Genomic DNA, 19,555 nt, shown 5'->3' on the forward strand with positions numbered 1-19,555 from the left:
GGGTAATCTAGGGAAATTAAGATGGTGGTTGAGGAATATCATAACCTTGTCTGAAGAGGTGGGCTTTCAGTGAACGCTTGAAGGTTTGAAGAGTAGAGGGAAAGTCTTATTGTGCGTGGGAGGGAATTCCACAAATTGGGTGCAGCCCGGAAAAAATCCTGTAACCGAGAATGGGAGGATATGATGAGAGTGGAGGAGAGACATAGATCTTGTGCAGAACGGAGGTGTCGAGTAGGGAGATATTTTGAGACAATTGAGGAGATGTATGTCGCTGCAATTTTGTTGATGGCCTTGTATGTTAGTAGAAGAATTTTATATTGGATTCGTTGATATACAGGCAGCCAATGTAGAGACTGACAGAGTGGCTCAGCAGAGGAATAACGGTTAGTAAGGAAAATCAATCTAGCCGCTGCGTGCAAAATAGATTGTAGGGGTTCAAGTTTGACTTTGGGAAGACCAGTAAGGAGGGAATTGCAATAGTCGATGCGGAAGATGATGAGTGCATGAATTAATGTTTTTGCGATGTCTTGTGTCTGATATCTACGTATTCTGGAAATGTTCTTTAGGTGTATGTAACATGATTTAGATATAGAGTTGATGTGGGGAATAAATGACAGTTGTGAAAAAAGGATTATACCTAGGCAACGAGCTTGCGGGGTGGGATTTATGGTCATGTTATCAACAGAAATAGAAATGTCAGGCAGGAAGCTTCTGTTTTTGGGTGGGAATACAATCTGTGGCACAACTGTCTGCCCTGTTATCATGTCTGTCTAATTTATCAATCTCCCTTGCTGCTGTACCTTATGTCTTGTCTGAGCCCCATTGTCCACTCTTATTTGTTCTCCTTGTCTTGACTGCTGCCCTAAACCTGTTCATCATGTTTAGTCTGTCTTCATTGACAATTTCTGAATTCAACAGTATTGCTGTTAAGAGCATAGCAGCTGCCCTACAAAATCTCATAAAGTGAAACTGTCCCATACTGAACAGACCATACAGATTTACCATTAGGAAGACAGCAACTGTGGTTCACTAATATCCAGCTTTACTAGTGCCTGGGCCCCAATAAGACCTTTTCATATCTCTACATTGGATTGTGGTCCCAATCCAATTGGGCCCACCTGTAAGTGCAATGCCATTACTATACCTCTTATTACCCTGTAATATGTCACAAAATGTTCCCTTCCTCTTATACTAAATGCTATAAGAGATTGTGGCAATCTAGGAACTTTGGTGGATGGCAGATTACAGTTTGAACTTTATGGACTACTGTAAATGTAATTTAAAAAAACCAAACAGATTTAAAGCCTCGATGCATGAACAATTTTTCAGCTGGTATTTTGTGCTATTTTGATGTGCAGAAAACAACACATGCAACAAGCTGATGAGACACATTGATAAGCTGTCATACTTTTCTTTTAATTATTTCAGCTTTGTAATATTTTTGCTAGTTTTGGAATTAGCAAAGCAAGAAAAACTATGGAACAAGCTCTAAAAAAAAGGCAAACCAGGGAAAGAATAGCAAAGCCAAATTACTCAGATGTCTATGTCCAGTTGGCTACTTCCTATTGTACTCAAAGATTCAAGTTTTTATAAGGTAAACTTATTGTCTCAAAGTCATTTTTTATGGTAATGTTTAATATCTGTGTACTAAATGAGAAGTATCATGTCATATGCATTTTTACATACATACATATATATATATATATATATATATATATATATATATTACATTACATTTTAGCACTTATTGTGACATAAAACTGAGCTGTGTGAAAGGTTCCTGCGCCCCAGGTTAGTGCTGCACAGTGTGAGCAGACAGAGTAGCAGAGAAGTCTGGGCTGCAGCTGCCCTACAACACTACATAGACCTGGAGGGCGTGGCCTAGTGACATCCATGGAAATTACGTTCCCCTATGGGCGTGTCGGGTGGTGTATCGCGTGAAGGGGCGTGTTTCTCGGTGGGATCAGTGGGCGTGTCTCCGGCCGCGCCGGAAGCGCAGTCCTCCTCTGGGTCCGAGTGTGACTGTGGCCTGTGTGATCGGTGAAGCCTGGAGCTGGAGTAGTGGCTGTCCGGACACGGCACGGGGGGAGGGAGAAGGGATGGGGGGGAGCCTGGGCCACGCGTGACCCGCTCCCCGGGGAAGTGTGCAGGATAGGACAAGATGGAGGACACTTGAGGCCAAGGAGAGGGTGAGTGAGATCACTGCAGTAGCTGTGACTTATACTGGTATAATAATATATGTATTCTGTGTGCTGACTGAGTGTTATTCGTTGTGTGTGATATGATGGTTTGTAACCGCAATCACCCAGCAGCTTACATTGTTGTTTGTCCACACGTTGTATATATGATTATATACAATGCATAGCCTGATATTGGGGTTGCTGTGTAAATATCTCTTTATAATAAATAATGTAAAGATCACTTAGTGTACTCATCCTAGCAAAGACATTAAGGTGCACTGTAATGTCAGTTGACATTGATTTCCTTATCATGTGTTTATAATCTTATGTCTGAGTCATATTGCTCATAGTATGGAATGCTTTGTACTGTTAGTGTAACTTGTGCATAAGTAATCAATATACTAAAACTGTAGCAAATGGCTATTTGTGTATTCTTTGAGAGTATGCACTTCAGCTTTCCAGAACTGATTAGATTTTTATTGTATTTTTATTTTTTTTGTTTCTTGGAAACTGTTACTAAAACACTGCTACTAAAACACTGCCATGAATTCATATATATAGATAGGCTGTAATCTTTGTGTCTGTTAGAGGCATTAATGTGTATGTGACATTACCTTCTATATGGGTAATACAACGGTGTGCATGTATATCGCACACAGACAAATGCCCCTAAAGCCAATCCCTAAAGTCTGAAAACTTTCTACTTGAAGGTTAAACATAATAAACCAGAGCCTATTTACTACATTCAGCTAAAACCTGTTTCTAGTGATTGTTCAGGGAAGTAGCACAATCTTAGTTGTATAGGTTTTAACCTGTTAATGGTTTTGTTTTTTTTGCACTGTTTTCTTCTGCCTAATGAATGATCAGAAATACTGATGTAATCTTTGCATGTAGCATCAGGTATATACAATAAAATATTTGGTGTGTAGTATCCTAAATTTACCTTTGACGTTATCTGTGTATTAGTAATTATTTTACTCGTTTGACCTGTTTTTGCTCATATCGCTTTCTTTGCGGTGACCAAATTATTATTTTTGTTATCTTGTAATGTGTACACATTACTTCTTGATGTTCCAAAAATATGATAGTCTATATACCATATAGTTTGTGATTACCCAGTGTAGCTATTATCAGGTTCCAAAATAATTGGATGCTTGTTTTAGCTTTACAATTATTTAGAAACTGTATCTTTTATACATTCCTAGCTGTGTTAATGTAAACACAGTAGTAAAAGAAAGAATGCAAACACTGAAGTATTGGTCTTTGTCTTTTGTAATTTTATTTCAAATGTATAATGCATGTTCTCTAATTACAGGCATTTTATAAACCGATAAAGTACACAGTGCTGCATTATTAGGAGACAAAACATGCATACATTAGTAACACAATACACATTCAGCCAGGAGATGGTGATGACTTTACTCAATAGAGCTTACTGTCTATAAAATAGTGATTTACAGCAAAAAGTGCAAATGTACCATTGTCCAGCCAGCAGTGCTGAGATTGTGTTAGTAAACACAAAGTAAGTTTCCCCTTTTTATTTTCCGTCCTCCAGATACTGTTGGTGTGTTATTCGTTTTTCTTGTAAGTCCTCCAGCCAGACCTATGCCTTCCATTTCCAGACTGTGGAATATGCACAGGGCAAGTGTCCCTTGTCACCAGTCAACAGCGTGTAACCTCTGGTTTTAGAGCTGTCCCTCACTATCACAGGGATTAGACGTGGGAAACACCGCCCCCTTCCCTCCATCCCCCACTCCGATTGTCTAGGCTCTCTTTCATCCTAAGCATCTGCAGTAGTAGATTGGGTTACAACAATAATACTGCTATCAAAGAGGCTGCAGCTGCCCCAGCCCCCTCACTCCACAGTGTTTCCCTCCTTGTCTTGTTTCCTTTCTTCTTGTCCCCTTTTTCTCCCTCTTTCCCTTTCTTCAATTCATATTCCTTTCCCCGTTTTCTCTTATTCCGCGGCCTCCATCTCACACCTCCCCCCTCGTTTTTACACACTACTCAGTCTCTGCTTCAGTACACATACCTCTTGTACCTCTGCACACTCCAACCTATATTTATGTACAAAACATTTTATGTGCTTGGGAAAGGGTGATTCAAGGACATGAGAGAAGTGTTACATTTCTTGACATGCCAAGATTCTTTGTGTACAACAGGCTTGGGTATAGAGGAATAGAATGGTCTTTTGTTCTGTATCCAGTGTTTACATTATGCCCACTGTTGACCCAGCCTCCAGCTTCTCTTTTGAGGTTCTTCATTAAAAATGGAATTGTAGAACATGTTATGCACATTCTGTACTCTTGTGATGGATGCATGTGTGTGTGTAGTATATATAAAAAAAAATATGGCTTGTGCAATGTTTATACAAGGAGTAAGATAGACTCATAATAATGTACTTTAGTTATCTGGGTTGAAATGCACATAATAGGCGAGCAAAGTTCTCACACAAATAATGTTTCTTTCTGTTAAAATGTTAGATTCTGAAGTCATTGCTTTTTATGTAAATGCATGCAATAAACTCCTCTGCCAAATATTGTATCAGTGATGTCACACAACTGTATACACCTGTCTTGTTCTCTCTATTGCTCTGCCATTCGTCCACTTCTTGGGGAAATTTCTGTATGAAAATCACGTTGCTCCTATAGGACATGTAACCTTTTTACAGATTTGTAAATGCAGACATATGAGTGCATTGCAGACATGCACCATCTCTTATTACATTTCATTAAGCATGCAGCAAATTCTCACATATATCAATACTGCACTGACGTTATAAAACAATATTGTAATTCACTGGATAGCAGTATCTGCTAGAGGATATGATGAGGATAAATACTTTTTTTTTTTAAACTCAAAAGGTTTTTATTGAATTTTTTAGAAAAGCATATTACAAACATAGCAGTGGTTGCAGAGTACATACAGCAGATCAGTTATATTAAACAATCCACACTGCTTAGATAAACAATCAAACAAGTAAATAAAAATAAGAAAAAACATTGGTACAGACAACAACAGAGGATAAATACTTTTTAAAACATAATTTATATCTGCAGCTTGAAAATATTCAGATATACAAATTCCGTATTAAGGGGTATGTAAAGGAACAGTGATCCAGATAGATGTTAATAATATATTGAGAGGTGGGGGAAAGTAATCTGGAAAGGCTTCAATAAAAATATATACAGTGAAAGTGATCTGGAAGTTTGGGAATTAAGTAGTCAAAAAGTTCTGTGGAAAATATTTTTTTATTTCTTTATTTTAAGCTCTAGAATCAACATGTGAGCACCAAGGAAATAAATTGTTACAAATGCTATAGAACCTGTAGCAGGGACATCATAACAATTGTAGAACAAGGTTGCCTCCAATATATGTCGTCACATAAATGACAAATGAAAAAATAAACTACACATTTATTTATATTATTCATGCAAAAAAGGCATTTGTTGCAGCTTTGCACATGTACAAAGAAAGTATATATCTAAAGCTTAGCGCGTTTGTAGTAGCCTAATTGTAATAATACACAAGAGAATGCAGCGCTAATGACCTAACTGTCACACAACTATGATGTATGATGGAACAAATAGATCTGGGTCACGAATCATCAGATGTGCAAGTTTATTACAATACAATAAAACCATGTAAAATAACCTTGCCTAAATGTAGAATACTCCTCATGAAATAAATCACAGTGCACTGTAATATAATGTACATATATATAAAAAATACCGTTGCTCATGAGATGTTTGATCAAACAGCGCTACTATTGAATAAATCTGACAGCTGTCCCAATGTAGCCAATGCTGTACTAGAAAGTCAAATGTGTCAAGAGCTTATAGAGTATTTCCACAAAAATAATTATTGTTGATAGCCACCACTGTCGATAAAAAGATAGTAATCAATCACATCTAGACGAATGTTGCTGTCCTCCTTTCTGTATAGAACTCTAGATGAGTCCAGTTCAAACACAGGTGATATAGAACCGTTGCTCAAATTTCTCAATTAGCTTGAATGCAAGAAAATGTTACTGCGATATTTCCAATCTATACCCCATAATATTATGTATATGACAGTTCTAAATGTGAATAATCAATAATACATGAGCTCACTGTCTCTGGCCATGCGGAATAATACAGTGTCTCAAAACACTCCACATACCGGCATCAGATGAAGCTACGATGGAAGGTCTTGCACTGACTATCCCGTGTAGATAATATATCCTTTGGATCACAGTTCCATCACAGTTGTGTGACAGTTAGGTCATTAGCGCTGCATTCTCTTGTGTATGTTAACAGATTGTTTGCAGGTCGGCGCAGCCACCTTTGTTTTTGCAGCAGCTCGACCTCTGTCATATATCAGCAATTACCACTGCCAGCTTTATTTGTACAGCATTAGACTTTTGTTATTGGTATTTTATTATTCCAATTATTGCATTGGCGCCTATCAGGGGTTGTTTTGTTTGTTTTGCATATTGTAATAAGTTCTATCAGGGCCCTTGACCCCTGTAGTTAGATGTTTAAGAACACATGCACCACATATCCAAAATTATATGGACTCCCCATCTAGTTAGTGTGTTGTGTCCTTTGCAGCCACACCCATTGCGAACATGCACAAAATCAAACATGCAACCATGCAATCTCCATAATCAAACATTAGCAGTAGAATGGATCATACTAAAGAGCTCAGTGACTTTCACAGTGGCACTGTCATAGGATGCCACCTTTCCAACAAGTCAGTCTATCAAATTGCTGCTCTGGTCGTGCTGATGTTGTTCCTAGACATTTCCACTGCACAATAACAGCCCAGCGGTTGATCACACAAGCTCACAGAATGGGACTGCCGAGTTCTGATACTGGCTTGGGTGTCCACAGCCAAGGCACAGTACACAAGTCTCAGCGCACAATGCCAAACATTGACTTGAGTGGTGTAAAGCACACTGACATTGGACTCTGGAGCAGTGGAAACGCCAGGAGAAAGCTTTCTAGCCGAATGCGCACTGCCTACTATAAAGTTTGGTGGAGGAAGAATAATGGTCTGGGGCTGTTTTTTATGGTTTGACCTGGGCCCCTTAGTTCCTGTGAAGGGAAATCTCAATCCTACACAATACAGTGGAATTTTAGAGAATTGTGTGCTTAAAACGTTGTAGCAACAGTTTGTGTAGAGGGGCATTATCATGCTGAATCAGGATAATGGCCTTCCCTCAAAGAGAGGTTCATAAAAAAGAAAAAAAAGGTTTCCAATTTTGGTGTTAAAGATCTTCACTTGTCTGCACAGAGCCGAGACCTGACCATTGAACAACAATGATAAGCCAGGTCTTGCTACCTAAGATTGGTGCCCAACCTCACTAACTCTTTTGTGGCAGAATGAATGCAAATCCCACAGGCAAGATTCAAAATCTAGTGGAAAGCATTCCCAGAAGAATGGATGCTGTTGTAGCAACAAAGTGTGGCCAATTTCATGGTTTTGGAATGAGAGGTTGAACAGACACATATGGATGTGATGTTCGGGTCGCCATATATTTTTGCCCAAGTTGTGTACATGCGTGAGCAGGTCAATGGTTTTTTATAAATAAGCATAAGGCTAATGGCACACAAACCTGTGACATAATCTATGCCCAAGCACTGCCTCCTAGGTCCAGACAAATAAAGTGTGTACATATGATTGCTAGCTCTTTAATATTGTATTGCACAAAAAATTCCGCCTGCACTGAATTCTGCATGTATCCTGCTTGCTAAGTGCAGACAAATGCAACGTGTAAAAGCACATTCAATATGTGGATGCAGAAAGCATTAGATTTGTCTTAATATGATTGTACCGCCTGGAATAAAAAGGCAAGTTCTTTATTTATTTTTCTTTTTGTTGTTTATTTCCTGTGTTTAGAAGATTGCATGTTATCATGTGAATATAAAAAAAATGTCTGTAGAGCTAATTGCTTTCACAGATAGGTATTATGTCTGGTGGTTAGCACATCTGCCTCACAGCACTGGGGTCATGAGTTCGATTCCCAACCATGGTCTTATCTGTGTGGAGTTTGTATGTTCTCCCTGTGTTTGCGTGGGTTTCCTCCAGGTGCTCCGGTTTCCTCCCACACTCCAAAAACATACTGGTAGGGTAATTGGCTGTTATCAAAATTAACCCTAGTCTCTCCCTGTCTGTCTGTCTGTGTCTGTCTGTCTCCCCCTCTGTTTGTGTGAGTGTGTATCTACATTAGGGAATTTAGACTGTAAGCTCCAATGGGGTAGGGACTGATGTGACTGAGTTCTCTGTACAGCGCTGCGGAATTAGTGGTGCTATATAAATAAATGATGATGATAAATAATTTATTTGTGGCTGGATCATGTAGAAATTATTTATTGTAGAAATGTATTTCAATCAAGGGTGCAGGCACCAATCTATAATTTGAAATGCAGTTATTGTGTTTCATTGGAATGTATTTTGTATGGAAGTGTCATTGTTTGGGTTTGTAACTTTGCTAGAGGAAGTTTGTTTGCTTATTGCAGGAAATGCCAATTGAGTCTTTATGTGACGTGACAAACACCTGTTTAACCTGTATACCCAGCAGGGGGCCGCTGTCTGGCATGGCTGCATCTCAGATAATGCAAGCATCTAGTTTTAGCACATAACAGAGTAGTGTAAATATTGTTAGCTTTGCATTGCATGTAAATCCATGTTTGGGAAAAATATTGTATCCTGATACTAAAAATAGCTCAGATCTCGGGGGGCTGGCTTACCCTGTGAGACTGTGTCCAAACTGCATAAAAAAAACCCTTGTAAACTGAAATGTATCATCATCCTTGTTCCATTTGACCTGATCACTGGTACCTTCAATTAGTGTGACTGCAAATAAACATCTCTTACTTCAAAGATCCGCTGAAAATCCTGTGTCCTACAGATTAGACTCAAAATTTAATCAGTTTCCGGCTGTCTGAGGTTTGGACCCAGCTTCCCAGCACCATCGCTCTGTCCGCGACCCAACAGCTCTGGCCAGTGTGATAGGCTAGGGGGGGATCCATCCACAGCAACCCTGATCCATAGTAAGAGGTCAGGAGTACCAGCCCAAGTACATTATTAACAGGGTACACTTGCAGCATCAGTTACCCAGAAGAAACTGGGTACTGGATGCGGGGAAGGAGTCCGGTGGTGGCATCATTTGTAAGCCGGTCCTACTGCGGCTAAAGGGTGCATTTGGGATAATGAAAGGGAACGGTGGCGAAGTAAGCCCAGCCGGTTTCCCAGCAACAACAGACAGGGAGGCATAGGCGGCCCATCTTGTCACACACAATAACACTTTCAGCCATAGATAGGTTCCTGAAAAATTTTGTGTAGCCGCGTGCCTTAGAGGAATTTCTTTAGTGAAGTGCATCTAATGACTTTTATAGATTAAAATTCTTGATATTTCGGTCACTGCGCATATGCAGGCCTTTGTTTTTGGGTTGTTTTTTTTTGTTTGTTTTTTTTATATTTTTCTATATAAATATTGCTATCTTTAGAGCTTTCAGCAGCAACATGGCTTAAGGAAAAACTTGTTTGTTGATCCAACATCTGAGATCATAACCTTCAAATAGTTGGGTAATTGAAGGATGCAACCCATGAAAGCACATATACATGTGTGTACAAAATTTACATTGAAACAATCAGTAGTTGCCCATTGTACGGTCATGGCCAACAGTTTAGAGAATGACACAGGTATTGGTTTTCACAAAGTTTGCTGCTTCAGTGTTTTTAGACCTTTTTGTCAGATGTTGCTATGGTATACTGACGTAAAATTGCAAGCATTTCATAAGTGTCAAAGGCTTTTATTGACAATTACATTAAGTTTATGCAAAGAGTCAATATTTGCAGTGTTGACCCTTCTTTTTGAAGACCTCTGCAATTTTCCCTGGCATGCTGTCAATCAACTTCTGGGCCACATACTGACTGATGGCCACTTATTCTTGCCTAATCAACGCTTTGTTTGTCAGAATTTGTGGGTCTTTGTTTGTCCACCCACCTCTTTAGGATTGACCACAAGTTCTCAATGGGATTAAGGTCTGAGGAGTTTCCTGGCCATGGACCCAAAATGTCAGTTTTGATCCCCAAGCCACTTAGTTATCAAATTTGCCTTATGGCAAGGTGTTCCTTCATGTTGGGAAAGGCATTGTTCATCACCAACCTGTTCTTGGAGAGAAGTTGCTCTTGGAGGATGTTTTGGTACCATTCTTTATTCATGGCTGTGTTCTTAGGCAAAATTGTGAGGGAGCCCACTCCCTTGGTTGAGAAGCAACCCCACACAGCAATGGTCTCAGGATGCTTCACTGTTGGCATGACCCAGGACTGATTGTAGCACTCACCTTTCCTTCTCCAAACAAGCATTTTTTCAGATGCCCCAAACAATCTGAAAGAGGATACCTCAATCCTCAGCAGTCCGATCCCTGTACCTTTTGCAGAATATCAGTCTGTCCTGATGTTTTTCCTGGGGAGAAGTGGCTTCTTTGCTGGCCGCCTTGATACCAGGCCATCCTCCAAAAGTCTTCACTCACACCTGCCTGCTGCCATTTCTGAGCAAGCTCTGCACTGGTGGTGCCCCGATCCCGCAGCTGAATCAACTTTAGGAGACGGTCCTGGCGCCCTGATGACTTCTTCACAACTATTGAACCTCTCCTTGAAGTTCTTGATGATCCGATAAATGGTTGATTTAGGTACAATCTTACTATCAACAATAGTGCAAAACAATGTAGACTGCATGATTTTTCTTGCAGGTAACCATGGTTAACAGAGGAAGAACAATGATTTCAATCACCACCCTCCTTTTAAAGCTTCCAGTCTGTTCTAGCTCAATTAGCATGACCGAGTGATCTCCAGCCTTTTCCTCGTCGACACTTTCACCTGTGTTAATGATAGAATCACTGACCTGATGTCGGTTGGTCCTTTTGTGGCAGGGCTGAAATGCAGTGTAAATGTTGTTTTTGGGATAAAGTTCATTGTCATGGCAAAGAGAGACTTTTAAATTTATTGCAATTCATCTGATCACTCTTCATGACTTTTTGGAAAAATGCAAATTGTCAGCATAAATACTGAGGCAGCAAACTTTGTGAAAAATAATATTTGAGGCATTCTCTAAACTTTTGGACATGACTGTATGTCTTCAACAAGTTGAACAATATAAGCAAGTTTTTGCTAATGTAGTGCAATTTTTTTTTCCACCCAAATGCAATGTTGGCAAATGAGTCGTCAGATGTTGCTTAGTAGGTGACAAAGAGAGAACATAATCTTGCACACTTTTTATATAGAACAAGCATCACACTTGTAATACATTTCTTAATTCTCACTGTAAGAGGATAACCTCTTTAAACTCCTAATGACTGAGGCATTTAGTGGGCATCATTAGTAATAGTGATTGCTGAGCTGCATTACTCCCACCAGACTCCATCGGGCAACTTTTGATTTGTATAAATATCTTTCACAAAGCAGTGGCAATAAGCTTCTTAAATGTTACAATACTTAAGAGTCAACCAGCCTAGGGCAATGGATTTTCTTACATAAAATAGGGTTATCACTAAAAAATGTAATTTTTTTTTTGTGACTTATATGGCTTTAATTTTATGGTACAGTCCTTATTTTTTGTTAGTGTTTAAAAGAACAAGGCAAAATATGGGGGTATATACCATCTTTTCAGCCAATTAGTGCAACACCAGAAAGTTGCCTCAAATTTGAATTTATTTGTTTTTCTGTGGAGTAAATGTATACATTAAGCAACTTCTTAATGGGGTTAGGAAGATGTTTTAGTTTAATGTTTATGTTGTTTGTTTTTGTTTTTTTGTAATGTAAATATTCTGCAACATGAGTTCAAAGATCTTTATGGTAAGACTAGGCTAGTGGTGGTAGGCAGACAGATTTTCATGTTATAGGTTATTCATAACATAACCAGCAAATTCTGCAGCACATTACAATTGGGATCACAGTAATGAAACAAGACTGGGTATTAACAGACAATGGTAAAGAGATCCTGCTTACAACCTATAGAAAAATTGGAGTTTGAAACATTAGGCTGAAAGCTGCAGATTGAAGATTGGTCCAGTCAGATTGCAATAGGAAAAAGTGCTTAGTGGTGCTATATGATTACACAGCAGCTTTGTCTTGAGGGTAGTCTGTTGTTTGAACAAAACTTATATTTATTCTCTGTACAGAAACAGTGGAGTGGTAATTGGGAGAAGTGCGTGATCGGATGGGCTAACTCTGCCTGTCCTTTGCGGTTATCCAGGGATTTCACTGATTTGTGTTGAGGATTCCTTTACCGGCAGTAACCTGCTATTACTGACCACTCCTACTGGTGTTGCTCACCGGCTGTGAGTGCCAACTGCTCACCAGTTATAGGAGAGTGGTCGCTGCCTCCAGCAGGCTCCTCCACTGGCACTCGGAGCCGCTTACTTCTGGCTGTTTGGTATAGAGGCTACCCCTAAAACGTTTAATCTGACTTTCCCACAGCCTTCATATTTTTAAACGCTCTCTGAAAGACCGTCTCTGTCAGAGTTTACGTTACTCCTGCTGACACTAATGCACTCTCACAACTGTCCCAATCTCCACAGCTGTGCCCTCTTTTAATTAGAATGTAAGTTCTCTAACGAGCAGAGCCCTACTTACCCTTTGTTATCATGCATGTGTTTATTTTGTCTACCTTGTCCTATTTTCCCTACCGTATAACGCTGCACCTGACAAATCTAAAATAATAATGAGAAGCCTTGCTTAAGAAATACGAGCGCTGAGGTACACTACAAAGTTTTTGGGTCACATCAAGGCCAGATATTTTTATATTTTTTATAAAATGTTTTATTTATGCAAGGTCACTAAAGAAAAAAAAGTTTACAACTGACAGTACAAGTTCACAAGTTGAAATTAACAAAATAAGAAAACAGTGTCTATGACCAGCGTAGAGATAGAAATCAACAATAAATTTATAAATGAGTCGAGATAGTGACCAAGAGTTTTCCTTAGGGGAGAAAAGACGGTACTGGGAAAGAACAAATAAGATATAGAGATAGAAGAGAAAAAGGGGCAGGGCTATAGAAGAGAAGCAGCTATAACCAAATTGGAGGATATAAAGAGCTAGGGGAAGGAGATAGTAATAGTTACGTGACAAGTGAGTGAGCCTGGAAAAATAAGAGCCACGGGTCCCAAACCTTGGTGATGGCTCTCAAGAAGTTACGAATAATGCTGGTCATATACTCCATTTGCTGCGTTTGCCAGACTCTATTAATTATGATCTGTAGAGAGGGAAGGCCAGACATTAATATTAAGAAAATTAAAGCTGTTTGCTATGAGTAACATTTTTTCTTGTTTTCAGAAGTGTCCTGAATAGTATACACACACCAACTGACGTGCTATCAGACTTCACTTTTCACCCCTGCTGAGCTTGTACTGTCAGAACATTGAAAGGTTCCGGCCACATTTCAGAATCCAGCAAACCGATGCTACTAAAGAAATTACTGCTGGCGCCTAGTCAGTAAGTTCTATTTAATCTCACTAGGTTCACACCTTCCCTGACTCATTTAAAAGAAACTTCTAATTTTACCTTATTTTGTCTATGCCTTCTTCACAGTATAGGCTTTGGGTAGTGGCCATGTCCCCAAGTATCAATGCCCTACAAGGCATTATACATGTAGTCACCCAGTGGTACCCATTATTCTCTTACATGTGGATGAGGAATTTCTTTTATATTACATTTTCTTCTTACCTTAGTCCTCAACACTCTTTTTAATAATCTATAGAACACTCTGAGCGTATTAAATTCCCCCATATACACACACTCAAATTGACTTCAACTTGTGTGACTAAACTCAATAAGACAAGGAAGGGGCAAGCTAACAGGAGTAGAGCCTATTGCCTTGTACACAATGGTCATTTACATGTGCTCAGCCCAATGCTGTTCGACTGCATGGTGACTGTAGGTGTAATGCAGCAAGAAATATATATCCTTGATCCCTATAAGAAACAAACCAACACTTTAACGTGTATTAACCATATTATCATCTTTACCGAACCTTCTTATTACCCCTTTCACCCTTTTTTCTTTCCCTATTGCCCACCCCTTCTTTTCCCTTCTTTTTCTTCCTTTGTCCTTCTTTCCCTCACTTAGACTATTGTACCACTTGCCCTTTTTCCTCAGGTGGTCATCGCCACCACCGTTACTGGGCGGTGTTAGCTGTGTCTTACATTGTCTCTCCAGCAAGACTTACAGAAATGTGTTATAGGTTGCATGCTAGATTTGGACCCCTACAGCACAGTAGTCAAGCTAGGAGAGGTAATGTAACAAATACAAATGATCAGGTGACTCTCCTTGTTGTTTTGTAAGTCAACTTAGAATCTGAAATTACTTTACAGGGTGCTTTTAAATAGACTGTGTATCAAGATGCACTGATAAATTAATTCTTCCAATGCTTTAAGCCATACCCGATATATATTTCAAAGTTTTGTAACCGAAGAGATTTGTAAATATAGTTTTTTTTTATAACGCAACATGCGTTTTAGTTCCATTTGTCCTTCAAATAACTATTTTTAATGCATATTGTGCCTCTTTTAGCTATTAGATGCATGAATGAGATTCAGATTCCCCGCAGGTCCCAACCACAATACTGTCATTTGTCATTGATACACAGCTCTTGTATTAGTGAAGGGCCATTAAGCCTAAAATTCAAGGTGATCCAATAGGAAAGACATTGTGTAACTTTCAGAAATATTTATGTAGACACATACTTATGTTTGCTCTGTGGTTGAATGTAAAATAATAGTTGATTTAATAAAAAATGTTCTCTAGTATGGTTTGTTTTTCTAAGTAAGTTCAGTAAAACACACACAAAATACATTTTCCCACCATATTGTTTGGTAATGAAATCCTTTTTAACATAAAAAGGGGGCATGCGAATTTCAAGTGCTTAAAACATATTAAATGCACTTTGATGCTGATACATTATTTTTGGTTTAAGTGAAATAATTTCTACACCCACACACTTTCTGACTTTGTATCAATTTCAACATCGCGTTCAGAAGTGATAATGTTTGGTAAATTACAATGGAGGTCAGGACAGGGTGCAAGGTTTTTGTATTGGTGTTCTTTTTTTAACAGCCGTGTATAGAAATCCTGTCGCTCACTATTCTTGTGCAGTTTAGAAAATTAAAGCAAAGATCTAATTACACTACATTTTTTTTCTGTGACCCAGTTTTAAGAAATACATCTCAAACTAAACAGTTTCAATATAAAGTGCTTTTTAATTTGAGTAAACCATAATTGTCTTATTTACACGTACCTATCTGATTCCTTATTGATCATGTTGATCCTATTGAACAAAGAAATTCAGACTCCAGTTGAATTATTGTCAATGTGGCATGCACAACAGTTTGGGCACCCTGTCAGTCAGTACTTGTTGACACCTCTTTTGTAAGTGTTTACAGCTACCAAGTGTTTCTTTATAGAAAGCTAAGAGTCTTTCTAGTCTTGCTTTAGGGATTTTTTTCCCACCCACTTAAGTATTCTTGGGTCTTCCTGAATGCACTATATAAAAAATGTTGATGACGAAGAGTTCTCATATTTTGAGCAATAGTCGGGGTTGTGCAAACCATTCAAAAACTGTCATTCTTTCATTCCTGTGAATGTCTATGTTGATTCTAAGGTTATGTTGTCTTGCTGAAATATCCAACTCCTTTTAATTTTCTCTTTCTTCATTGATCGTGGGACATCAGCTTCTAGATTTTATTGATGTTTAGTTTAACTTCCATACATCCCCACACCTTCCATACATGCCCAGGTTCCTAACCACCTGTGGAACGCTCTATCAGGTTAGCCTCCAGTCTCCAAGGCATCAAGCTTGCCCTTTAGTAATTCATCATCATCATCATCAGTTATTTATATAGCACCACTTATTCCGCAGCGCTGTACAGAGAACTCACATCAGTCCCTGCCCCATTGGAGCTTACAGTCTAAATTCCCTAACAGACACAAAGACAGAGACTAGGGTTAATTTGATAGCAGCCAATTAACCTGCCAGTATGTTTTTGGAATGTGGGAGGAAAACGAGCACCTGGAGGAAATCCACGCAAACACAGGGAGAACATACAAACTCCACACAGATAAGGCCATGGTCGGGAAGCGAACTCAGGACCCCAGTGCTGTGAGGCAGAAGTGCTAACCACTAAGCCACCACCCTCTTCCTAACTCCCTCCTCTACTCAGTACCACCCTATTTTGTTTTCTCCATCCCTTTAGGATGTAAGTTGTCACAAGCAGGACCCTCTTTCCATGTGTTCTCCTATTATTCCATCACTCTCTGTACCTCTAGGTCTACTTACCTAGCACTATTTTCTTGTGCCTGGCCTACTTCATGTTGGACATTACCATCACTCTCACTCACTGTCCCTTTAATAATTTAATTTATTTTACCATGTAAGCTGTGTATTATTTATACAGTAGGTGTCTGATCTTTGTATAACTTCGTTTATCATGTATTATGTAATGTGTTTTGGGTCCTTGCCGTCTGTTTTATGTATACTACTGTAAATGTCTTGTACAGCGCTGCAGACCTTTTGTGGTGCCTTATGAATAAAACATTCTGATACTAATATGTATAGTATATGCAGCCCAGTGCTTCACAGCTTGCAAGGTGTTCTTCTCTATAAATAGTGTACCCCTTTTTTCTTTAAATGTACATTTTGTGGTAGTGGTCAGAAAGTTAGATTTTTGTTTCATCAGTCAACAGCACTTTGTTGCCAAAAATAATCTGGCTTATATCTATTGTTTTGCTTAGTTCAGACGTTGACTTTTGAGATGAGGTGGTAAGAAAAGCTGACGACTCTTCCATGCAGGGAAGACTTGTGTAAGGAATACTATCCTGCTGAATACTACTTTGCGTTGGCTTAATCTATCGGTGGTATGTGGCAGACATTTTTCTGGGTTTTCCAGATGACTTTATTTCCTTAACGATGATTCTGACAGGGAGACAGTCAGATTTTCTTCCTTTGCTTTATTACAGTCAATTATCTTTTTTCAGCCAGCTACTTAGAAGACCCATTATTGGTGTTGAGAGTAGGCACAACATTCTAAGCCTAACAATTAAATCAAGATTTGAGGCCTTAAAGTATTACTTAATCATCTGTGTGGGAGCTCTAACTTTTGAACATGCCGCATTCGCTTTGCAATCTGTACTGCTGTACTGTACTGAACTGTATGTATGTGTGTATGTATATATATATATATATATATATATATATATATATATATATATATATATATATATATATAATTCGGGCACTTCTTTTCTTATCTTGTTTACAGTATCTCTGCATTCTGTGCTTCAGTTTGCTCTCTTGTAGTCCTGCCCCTTTTAAAGTAGTGTCACAGAAGCTACAAAACGTCAGCAGCAGTTAGTAGCGTAAGACATGCAGCAGTTTTGACAGATGCCAGTACATATAAATAGATTGTAATGCGCAGGGTAATTCAGAGGTTAAACGTTTGGGAAAGCTGCCCACTTTATCTATGTTGTAAATTATCTCTAAAAGGTATCCTCACCAGAATAATACATATCCAGGTGGATGTTTTAGTTCTCATATGATGGGTTTTGTTCCCAAAAGCTGCGAGAATGGAAATACAGCACTCCTGTATTGACAAATGGCAAAAACACAGAAATTTGGAACTTCATTTCTTTCAGAAAAATATTCAGCGAAGAAGAGCTACGGAAATGCTCCAAAATAATGATTAGACTTGGCACATACCCTTACTATTACTGCTGTTTATTTGTTACTAGCAAAGACTGGTTACTTTATTGAAAGCTGTAAAATGTTAGATGAGCACCTATATAGATTCTTAGGGCTAGATTTACTAAGCTGCGAGTTTGAAAAAGTAGGGATGTTGCCTATAGCAACCAATCAGATTCTAGCTTTCATTTATTTAGTACCTTCTACAAAATGACAGCTAGAATCTGATTGGTTGCTATAGGCAACATCCCCACTGTTTCAAACCCGCAGCTTAGTAAATCTAGCCCTTAATCTTTTTCTGCCCTGGGCTCCAAATTTATTGGGTAACTTGGGATCCATAGTTCACTTTTATTTTAAGAGTTATTTTCATTTTGGTCCATTATCTTATTTATAGTTTTAATATGTAATATAACTGCATGGACCTTAGATAGTGTTAGAAAATAAATTGCATTATCAGTAATTGGGTTATTATTAATTAGTACATTGCAGTAAAATATAAGCCTGCATTTCTTAATTATTTTTTTTTAACACATTATTTGCTTTACTTTGCTAGAAGCTTCACCCTAATTCCATAAGTAACATATGTGAATCAGAGCAAGATGTTCTAGTCCAGGGTTTTTTCAGGTACCTCAATCATGTCATGCTCCGATGATTTCATTAGTCATGGAAAGGTAATTTATTCTATTTTGTTGGGTCAGTCAGTAGCCCATCTGTTTCTACAGAGGGAAATCCTGAAAACATGACCTGCTCTGGGTACTCGTGAGCTGAGAAATATAGTTATAGTAGTAAAAAAAATAAAAGCTAGCTTTTGTCATATTTAGGTGTGGGAAGGATAAAATAGAATTACTACTGCTACTTTCTGTTTGTTTATACTACGCAGTCCTATTTTATGTTTGTATTAGAAGTCCAATTTTAAATAATGTAACCAAATAAGCTACTCTCTGCACTTGTCCAAGTAGGGACAGACCCCCTGCCTGTCTTGTCTGTGACCCCTTCATCACCCCTCCGGAAGTAAGATTCAGGCCACTGGGTCACAGATTCAGTGTCTTCTTTCATAAGCCTGCAACCATCTGGCATGAAAAGCAGCTCAGGAATTAACATGTTCTGTGCTGCTTCAGTGCCAGAGACCACTCCCATCTGTAGGAATCCAGCTACAGGCCACAATGCTTGTGAGCGAAGATCAGCTTAAACTCACTTTGTTTTTTTTCATAAATTATTGTTATTCAGGATCCTAGTTAGATTTTAGAGATCACACAAGCTCTATCCAGACAGCATTGTATGTTACCTGTGATGGCGTATCAATTCAGTTATGTAAACAATTGATTAACTTCTCCTTGTTAGTTAACTACAAGATGTTGGTTACTGTAAAGGGCAGATGCTACAGTATAGGCACCCTCACAGGTATATAGGTATGGTACATTTGTCAGGCGAAATGCAATACAGATTTTTTTTTATATATTGTAAGTGAAAACTTACATAAATGATACTCCCGCTGCTATCGGACTTTGATAAGGTGTTGTCACACACACACTAACCATTGACACTGCTCTCCACAAAGGCACTCTCATACCCAAACGTAGCCCATCTGTGTGACATTAGAAGGGATTATTTCATTGTTAATATATGTAGTAAAGCAAGTTTCTGTTTTTAATT

The 19,555-nt window shown here is 38.6% G+C and overlaps 1 protein-coding gene across 1 annotated transcript in view; it reads left to right on the plus strand.

Annotated features, from left to right (window-relative positions):
* Positions 1–1,963: 1,963 nt before the first annotated feature.
* The window catches only part of ZNF609 (zinc finger protein 609), a 69,370-nt gene continuing 51,778 nt past the window's right edge, over positions 1,964–19,555 (plus strand). Inside the window, 1 exon segment of the mRNA XM_075208232.1 lies at positions 1,964–2,189. The gene's annotated coding sequence lies outside the window, so the exon portion shown is untranslated.

Source organism: Mixophyes fleayi, chromosome 4, assembly GCF_038048845.1.
Source record: "Mixophyes fleayi isolate aMixFle1 chromosome 4, aMixFle1.hap1, whole genome shotgun sequence".
NCBI lineage: Eukaryota > Metazoa > Chordata > Amphibia > Anura > Limnodynastidae > Mixophyes > Mixophyes fleayi.